Source organism: Lissotriton vulgaris, chromosome 3_1 (genome assembly GCF_964263255.1).
Source record: "Lissotriton vulgaris chromosome 3_1, aLisVul1.2, whole genome shotgun sequence".
NCBI lineage: Eukaryota > Metazoa > Chordata > Amphibia > Caudata > Salamandridae > Lissotriton > Lissotriton vulgaris.
Window position 1 is genome coordinate 71,528,654 of NC_141689.1, and position 9,862 is coordinate 71,538,515.

Here is a 9,862-nt window from a genome sequence, read left to right on the forward strand (position 1 = left end):
TTTCATAAGTCCACGACTTCTACCAATAGGTCGCAGGCGTGGCCGCCATAGATAAGAGCGATGGGGCGGGGGAGTAAGCCGACAGATAATGGAATAGGGAAACAAAAAAATAAAGACTACTAATTACCTTGCGCTTGCTGCATCGACGACTCGGCAATGCGGCGAGCGCAAGGAAAGTGCTTTTATTAATGTTTGTATTTTGTTTCACTATTCCGTCGTCTGTCAACTTACTCCCCCCACCGTCCCGCCTGTAGCGTCCAGCTACAATAAATACAACTACTACTCTGGTATTAACTGGAGCTTTATTATTTGCATGTTACTCCTACCTCGTCCCTGCTCTAACTAACTATATCCTGCGTCCACTCCTCCTCTTCCTCTCGCCCCCTAGCTCCTCCCACTCCCAGCTACTAGCGTGCTAACTTTATAACATCTCCCCCTTTTGTAACAAAACAAACAGAACATACTGACTTCTTAGTCCATCTCCACGATCAGTCTCTTGGGTGGACGTATGTCACGATGAGGTCGTGGCGATCTGGCCCTCAGACCATCAGTACTCAATGTCTCAGTGATCGGAGCAATGTTCTCTTGACCATTTGGCTGTGGTTCTTCAACTCGGGGATTGTTTATGTCACTCATCATGGTTCTCGAGGTGTCTGTTGGCAGTTTCTTGAAGTGCGAGATATTTCTCGTAACTCGCCGCTGCTCGGACTCCGCAGTTACCATAGTCCCTTTCCTTCGGGTGACCACCAGCGGTTCATCCTTGAATGGACAGTCAGTCTTTTTCTGCGTCTCTTGCTTGACGATAACATTGTCCCCTTCATTTAATGATAATGACCGTGCTCTCCTCCGGTTGTCGGCATAGGCCTTCATTTTTCTTTTGTTGCGGTCATCAGTGGCTCTCATTTCCCACGAGTCCATCTCAGATAATGATGCTTCCAGGGCTCCATCCCACGTGGGAATGCGATTCCTCATGGGACGTCCCAGCATGAGGGTCGCCGGGCATTGGCCAGTCGTAGCATGAGGAGTTGTACGATAAGCTCGAAGGACTTCATTGAGTGCTGTTTGTAAATCTTTCCCTTCCACGGTAGCATGTTGGAAGGTCTTTTTGAGGGTGGCCATGAACCTCTCAATTGTCCCATTCGCCTGTGGCCAGAGAGGCGTGATCCTGCGGTGATGAAAGTCCAAGTGCTTCGCAAAAGCAGCAAAGTCATTTCCGTTGAAAGGAGGTCCGTTGTCTGATTTGACGATCTTGGGAACTCCCCACGCTGCAAAGACTTCATCAAGGACTTTGAGAGTACTGGCAGTGTTCGTGGACGACACAAAACAGGCAATGGGGTACCTGGAATACTCATCAATGATGGCCAGCACATATTTGCCAGATGACAGGGGTCCATAAAAGTCTATGGCAATTTCTTGCCATACACCACTGGGCAGGCTGGTCATATGTAAAGGAGCTGGAGGATCACCCTTGCTGGTGAGTTGGCAGAGATGGCAATCTTTCAAGGTGGCTTCCACTAGTTGATCAAGGAACGGAAACCACACTCGTTCCCTTAGTGCTCGTTTGGTCGACACTATTCCTCGATGTCCTTCATGTGCAAGAGCAACCACTCCTTGTCTCAGTTGAGTAGGAATTACAATCCTCTGATCACGCAACAATATGCCATCAGTCGTGACAGAAAGCTCACCACTCACATGCCGGAAGGCTTGTAGTTCACGTTGAGTCGATGAATCCGTTTCATCGTCCTGAGGATCATGCCTCCATCGATTGTTGCGGATTTTGTGAAGGACTCTCTGCAAGATGACGTCCTGTGCTGTAATCTCCCGAATAGTCTCCATAGGGATAGCTGGAGGAAGAGCTTGATCTGTTACAAAATGAATGTACTCTTCCGCAATGGAGGATCTGGAAGCTGATGATGGGAGAGGATGCCGGGACATGTAGTCCGCTGGATTTTCAGACTTCCCTGGTTTGTGAAGTATAGTGAAGGTATATTCTTGTAACCGTAGGCCCCACCTTTCGATCCTCGGGGGCATCTTGGATCTTGGATTTCCATAGATGGTGATGAGAGCTTGATGATCAGTAATTAGAGTGAAATGTTTTCCGTAAATAAAGACATGAAAATGTTCACATGCCCATACCACGGCTAGGCTTTCTTTTTCAGGTTGGGAGTAAGCTCGTTCCGGCTCAGTCAGACTACGACTCGCGTAGGCAATGATGCGGCGTTGATCTGAGTCATTTTCATATTGTGCCAGGATCGCTCCCAGTCCCACCGGACTTGCATCTACAGTTATTTCAGTTTTTCGCTTTGGGTTGAAATATGACAAGTGATTCGCCGATTCCACCGCCGTCTTGATTTCCTTGAATGCCTGCTCACATTGGGGAGTCCATTCAAACGGCTGACCCTGCTTGGTTAGCATGCGGAGGGGGTGGCTGATCGTAGCGTAATCCTTAATGTAGCGAGCACAATAGCTGGCCATTCCCAGGAACGATCTGAGGTCGCTGACATCTCGGGGACTCTTGGTGTTGTTTAAAGTCATGATTTTGTCAGGATCAGGTTTCATGCCAGCACCAGAAAAGATGTGACCGAAAAACTTCAGCGTGGCCTGGTGAAACTCGCATTTCTCTTTGTTCAAAGTCAAGTTGGCTGCCACCAAGGCATGGCAGACACGATTGAGTGCAATGTCGTGTTCTCTGACATCAGAACCATAGACAAGGATGTCATCGCTATAGTTGAGCGTGTTTGGAATATTTTGAATGACTTGCCGGATCATTTCCTGAAATATCTCGGCTGCCGAGGACACACCGAAGCTCAGTCTTTTGTATCTAAACAACCCCATGTGAGTTGCAAAAGTAGTGATATATCTAGACCCCGCTTCCAATTCCAGTTGATGATAACCTTTATTCAGATCCAATTTGGAAAACACAGTGGCTCCGTTAAGTGCTGCGATCATGTCGCTCAAGTGTGGCCCCGGGTGCCGCTCTCGTTCTATCGCAGTGTTGGGCAAGCGCATGTCCACACAGAGTCTGACTTTGTTGGCCGTGCCCTTTTTGGGAACGATGACGACCGGCGAAACCCATGGGGTCGGGCCATCAGTGCGTTCGATGATGTCCGCAGCCAATAGATCTTGGAGTTCTTCCTCAACAGCGGCCTGTAGGTGAAATGGTACCCGCCGAGGGTGTTGGGCGACAGGCCTGACTTGTTCGTTGATGTGTAGTCGTACTTGACAGTCTTTCAATTTGCCCAGACCTTGAAACAACCTGGGAAATAGGCGAGTCACGTCTCGGATGTCGCTGACTTTGAAGAGAATTTCCACCAGGTGGAGTCGATCAGCAGTTGGTAGACTCAAAAGGCAGTCTGCTTCAGGGCCCTTGATAACATGGATGACTGCTGATATAGTTGTGCCGTCGTGTGTAAGCGTCGTTGAGAATTTCCCTAGGCAGGGAAGTGGCTTCTTAGCCATCCACGTGAAGACTCTCACAGGTGCAAATGTCAGGGGGGGTCGCGGACTCATCCTTTCATATTCAGTAACTGGAATGTAATTTAAGGAGGCACCAGAGTCTAGTACAAACTTTGAGTCGTGATTTCCAACTTTGATGTCCAGCCGAGGGTATCTCTTAAGCTGGTCCGGGTCTGCTGCCAAATTCAGGTATTCAATGGTGTAGACAGAGTCTCGGGACGAAGGTCTGGATTCTCTGGAAGGTGACCTCCTCTCCCACCGAGACCGACGTGACTCTCTGCTGGAGTGTGACGATTCAGGGGACCGCTCCTTCTGATCTTGGACAGCTCGCACATGATGTCTTCGAGTGTCGGACCGCGACACTCTTGGAGCTCTGCTTCGTGTGTCAGATCGTGTAGTACCTGAGTGGCCACTTCGCTTCTCTTTGTTGTACTCCCCGCACATTGCTTCGAAGTGGTTAGTGCGACCACACTTTCGACATCTCTGGCCCATGGCCGGGCAGCTGCCCACATGAGGGTAATCATACCCACATCGGTAGCACTTTCTCACTCTTTCCTGTCGTCTCTCCTTCCTCCATGGTTCTTGACGTTGATAGCCTGATTGCTCTTGACGGGAGGATGTGTGCGACCTCCATTGTTTGTCTCTGGAGCTTCTTCGACTGTCACTCCGGGCGTGTACGCGTCGCGCCTGTTCATGACTCCCTTTGTGTTCCGTTTCCATGACGGCGGCGTACTTCTCCGCCTGATCATAAGCTCGTGTCATCTCCTCTATTTCATCCAATCCATGCGGTTTCCTCACTAGTCGCCAATGCTTGTTTATTTTGCCAATGCTTGTTTCTTGTAGTCGCCAATGCTTGTTTTCTCACCAGCGCCTGACTTCAAAATGGCCGCCGTTGACTTGCACAGGGTTGTCCTTACTAGGCGCCTGACTTCAAGATGGCCGCCGTCCTTGCAGGCACACACGAGGCTGGCTCTCCAGGCTCATTCACTCGGGGGCACTCAGAACTCACCGGCGGTCGGCTTCTGGGGCAGTCCACGCCAGGATTCACTTCTCCACCACCACCACGGACATCAGGTGAGATCGGGGTGGGCTCCCGACTTGCCTTAGCAGTTCCCGCGTTCTTCCGCCGATGGCCTCCCAAACCTCACGCATCGGGCGTGAGGTTTTCCGATGTCCACTTTCGCTTGGACTCAAATCTCAGCGCTCTCAGCAGCGCTTGCTGGCAGCGCGTCGTGAGCGCCGTCCACGCCTCTGGGGCACTCCACAGGGTCGGAGTGGGCTCCCGATTCCTGCTTATCAGTTTTGCACTTGGGACACACGCTTCTAGTGTGCAGTGCGTTTTCAGCGCGACAACTGCTGGGGACAAGGCGATTTCTCGAGGCTCTGCACAGTGGGGTTTGCTCAATCCCACCCTCGTCGCCAGTTGTAGCGTCCAGCTACAATAAATACAACTACTACTCTGGTATTAACTGGAGCTTTATTATTTGCATGTTACTCCTACCTCGTCCCTGCTCTAACTAACTATATCCTGCGTCCACTCCTCCTCTTCCTCTCGCCCCCTAGCTCCTCCCACTCCCAGCTACTAGCGTGCTAACTTTATAACACCGCCCCACTGCCATTACCTGCGCCAGGTAGGTAGAAGTTTGAAACTAAACCATCAGTCCCAGTCCGAGAATTATAAATATTTTTTAAAAATAAGCAAAACAATATAGAATCCCTCTGATAAGGCCCTAACAAGGATTATCGTATTGCAAATATTTACATCCAAATGTTTGTGAGAGGGGGTAACCAACACAATAACCCTTGCCTTCTACGGTAATCTGTGCGATTCCATGTAAGTAAGAAAATATCTGCCTACAGCCTTAACAGAGTGCAGTGACCTGTAAAGACCTCCATAGATGCTTTTCACATTAAACTGGTCATTCTTACTGCCAAGGTTGTAACTTTTCATATTAAACATATCAGCGCGATCGCATCTGATATAAATGTTCCCAAAGAACCTATTAAGTCTAAAGCCTTTATCATTGGCGTCTCCTTATACTCAAACCCAGGCCTACTATAGTCCACATAAGCTTTACCACAAGGCAACTATCGGCATACAGGAAGAAAATGACGAATATGTACAAAGCTACAGTTGGAAAAACAATATACAACCCTTCCTGAAATGGAGTCAAACAACACCAAAGCCCTTGCCTCCTATGGTAACCTGCATGGTTTCCTGTAATAAAATACTAATCTACAAGCTTTGACACAGTGTAAGGACACTCCACTCTTAAAGATCCATTGATGTGTGCATCGGTTTTCACAATAAACATAATCACGCCTACTGCCTTTGGCAGAACGTTTCATAATAAGCAGATCAGGCTAATAGCCTTCATCAGTGGCTTTTCACCATTACCAACTCAGATAGCATAAGCTTTCCCACAAGCCAGAACAGTGGGTTACACACACTCTTTTCAGCAGATGCACACAATTTCTGTCCAATCAAAATGTGCACTCAAGAGAATCGATATTTTGGGTGAAGCCAAAGCCCCTCTCACATAAGTGCTTCTTATAGCTTTTTTCTGTTGGTTTCATAAGGTCAGTGACAACTGTGCAATCTCTTATAGCATCTTGTGAGTTGACCCGTGATGACTTAACTGACCACTTTCCCCCTGTTTGTGTTTATGTCATCCCTTCCTCTTTAGGTTCCACTAGCCTTGGTGGGACTCCGTGCTCGCACATTGATTTAGTGGTGGGTAGGCACGTTCCACCCATAACACTTAGGGGCACATTATAGCGGAAATCGGGACCAGCCGTCTAAAGGGCGGAGGTCCCGACATTGCCATTAGGATGCGCCCGCCACAGTGGCGGGCGCATTCCTCAATTTAACATTGTGGCGGGCGGTGCTCACTGCACCGCCCGCCACAATGTTAGGAAACAAAAGCACGCCTTTGCACAATCGAAGCGGCAGGCACCACGCGGTGCCTGCCTCTTCGATTATGCAAAGGCAGGGGGTACCACAGGTACTTCACTCTGGGGGCCCACAGGGGGCCCCTAGAGTGAACACCGCATGCCTTTCCGTGGCGGCATTGCCGCCACGGAAAGGCATTGAAAAAAGCCCATGGTAATATTGCGGGCGGTGTCTAACAGACACCGCCTCCATATTACTCGTTTTCCGCCCCGGCCGCGAGGCGACCGGGGCAGAAAACAGACGGGCGGTATTTTGCACCACCACCATCCTAATATGGCGGGGGGGATTTGGGCTTGCGATGTCGGGCGGTTTGCCGGCGGTGGCCACCGCCAGCCTGGCGGAGGCAAACCGCCCGACATTGTAATGGACCCCTTAGTGTAGATAGTAAATTGGTCCTGAAGAAATGCACTGTATCGCTTAGAACACATCGCATGAAACATGTCGACCACTGATATAAAGTAGAGACTTGCTCCCCTGGACCCTTGAGCCAGAGAGCGTCCACTCTGTTTGTTTTTAGTAAGGTGGGTTACCACTCCATTAAAGTTCCTCTGTGGACTACCCAACCTTTTTTAACCACCCACACACATCTATACACCCCTGTCGATAGGGCCCTCACACTCACGGCACCATACGGCAGGAACAAAAGATCTCCGCTAAAGAGCCCCTTTATGGGTGCCCGTCGGGTATTGCACCGCCGACCCGACGAGAAGCGTGTCCATATGATGAAGCATGACACCTAGCTTGCGGGGTGTGTGAGGACTCTAGTACCAACTAGGAGGATTCTCCTCCTGTGTGCCTTCACTCACTTTGGTTCATCTCTCTCCCCCCCTTTTTTAAACTGGAGAACTATGTACTCTTTTTGGTCTACTGTCGTTAGGGCACGTACGCTGTACCCCATTAAACAACCCTCCCTGTCCCTTTCTTTGTTAGGAACTCTGCAATCAAGCCAGACCTATAACCCCATAGTGTACTCTAAAATGTTGCTGTATTTGATCATATTGGGGCATATTATCAAGAGACGTATCGCCGCTTTTTCGGCACATATCGCCGAAAAAGCGTCGATTTCTCTATTGCACTATTAACAAGGACTCACTAACAAGCATTAGCGCTTGTTACCTTGAGTTAGCAGCCGCTTTTTTGCCACTTTGCATGTCAGCGATATTTATCTATATCTATAGCTAATGACATGCAAAGTGGATGTTCCTTCACACAACTCCATGACAAACACTCGCTAAGACAGCTTCGGGATATTAACAAGGATGCACCGGACCTACGATGCAAGAATGAAAGCCGTGCTAAGCACCCGTTATCGCAGGTTTTTAACTCCTGCTAAAAATACGACTTAGCGGTACATCGTTTATATGGGAGGAGGATTGCAAGGCTAAGTTCAAACCTGCCTATTAGCAAGGTTTTCAGTATCGCAGGAAAATTATCGCTTGCTTTCTCACGATAAAGCATGTTCTCATGGCTATGGCTGGATTTCATATCGCCTTGGAGCAAAGCGTTGTTAATACCGAGCTATCACGACGATGAAATCCAGCGATAGCCGGCGATAATAAAAAACGCGATAAGCGCGCTTTGCGATAATTATCACAATCTGTTGATAATATACCCCATTGTTTCTAAGCATTCTGTGGGGAGAACTACTGATTTTCCTAACAGCCCCCTTCCATGTTGTCACTGGAAGGTATGTACCACAAAGCTTATGCTCCTTGTTTAAGACCTCCCCAGAGTGAGAATTGCGAGAGCATAGGGTCCACCATCACTATCTAGGCCTCATGCTGTGAGTTGGAATTGTCCTCTCTGGGCAGAAAATGAACTCCCTTATTTACAGAGCTGGTGATAGAGGAGAGTTGTTGAAGTCTTTCCATCAGCAGACTGAAATGCAGGCAGTGGTAGTACATTGGTTAACATTTCAGGAGTAGCAGCATGATCCTCCTTGGTTTACAAACTCTCCAGAAGCAACAGTTCAAATATTATCACATATCTTATAATTATAATCAGTACATAATTGTGTGTGACCGTGTCCATCTCTCACTCACAACCAGTAGCGGCTCCTGGATGGAGCGGACTCCCAGCCGGCGGTCTGTATTCATGATCCCAGCCGTCTGTGCAATCGTGGAGGAGTTATTGTTCTTAATGCTTTTGATGTTTTTAATCTGTTTTTAATCGCTATACTTGTACATAATCTTTGCGTCCCATTAAATTTAACTTACCTGTGCGCTGTTGCCTGCTCTACTTTGGCACTCCATATTTGTTTCTTTGGCACTGCCTGCACTTTGTTCCCGATCCGCCGCGGCTTGTGCCGTTTGCTGGGAGCTACTCAAAATTGCACTACTCTACTTCCGGGTTGAGTTAGCGCTCTAGCCTGCACTCGCTTCCTCCCCATCTGCTTACTTAAAGCAGGAAGGGGCGCGGAAGTGCGCAGGGGCGCGTAGAAGGCAAGCCCGTCTGCAACCGTCCGAGCCAGACCGCCGCCAGGACCCATGCCCGTTTAATTTAAACTGACATAGGTAAGGATATTTTAAGACCGTGTACCTCATCATTGCAAAACTATGTTACTCTAGTCGAGAGCTTAAAGCGTTAAACATACTCCCTGCTATTTCTAAACTGGAAAGGCAGTTAGATACTGAGGTATATATTGCCTCTCCTGTTGTAGGCACACAAATTACCGTTAATGAGCCTATGACTCCCTTAACTCCTCAAGTAAACAAGCATTTACAATGCAATGGTTTCGCCTTTGGAAAGGTTAGAGCTATTGGCATTGTAAATGACAACATTTGTATTTATGTGTTGGTTTTGAAAACAGATAAATAAATGGCATTGTCATTTACATTGCCATTAGCTTAATCTCTGCAGTCACTCTGCACTCCCTAGTCACTCGTCACTCTGCACTCCCTAGTCACTCTGCACTCCCTAGTCACTCTGCACTACCTAGTCACTCTGCACTCCCTGGCACTCTGCACTCCCTGGCACTCCCTGGCACTCCCTGGCACTCTGCACTCCCTGGCACTCCCTGGCACTCTGCACTCCCTGGCACTCCCTGGCACTCTGTACTCCCTGGCACTCACTGGCACTCTGCACTTCCTGGCACTCTGCACTCCCTGGCACTCTGCACTCCCTGGCACTCTGCACTCTGCACTCCCTAGTCACTCTGCACTCCCTAGCACTACCTAGTCACTCTGCACTCCCTAGCACTCCCTAGCACTCCCTAGTCACTCTGCACTCCCTAGCACTCCCTAGTCACTCTGCACTCCCTAGCACTCCCTAGTCACTCTGCACTCCCTAGCACTCCCTAGTCACTCTGCACTCCCTAGCACTCCCTAGTCACTCTGCACTCCCTAGTCACTCTGCACTCTGCACTCACCACTCACCACTCTGCACTCACCACTCCCTAGTCACTCTGCACTCCCTAGTCACTCTGCACTCCCTAGTCACTCTACACTCCCTAGT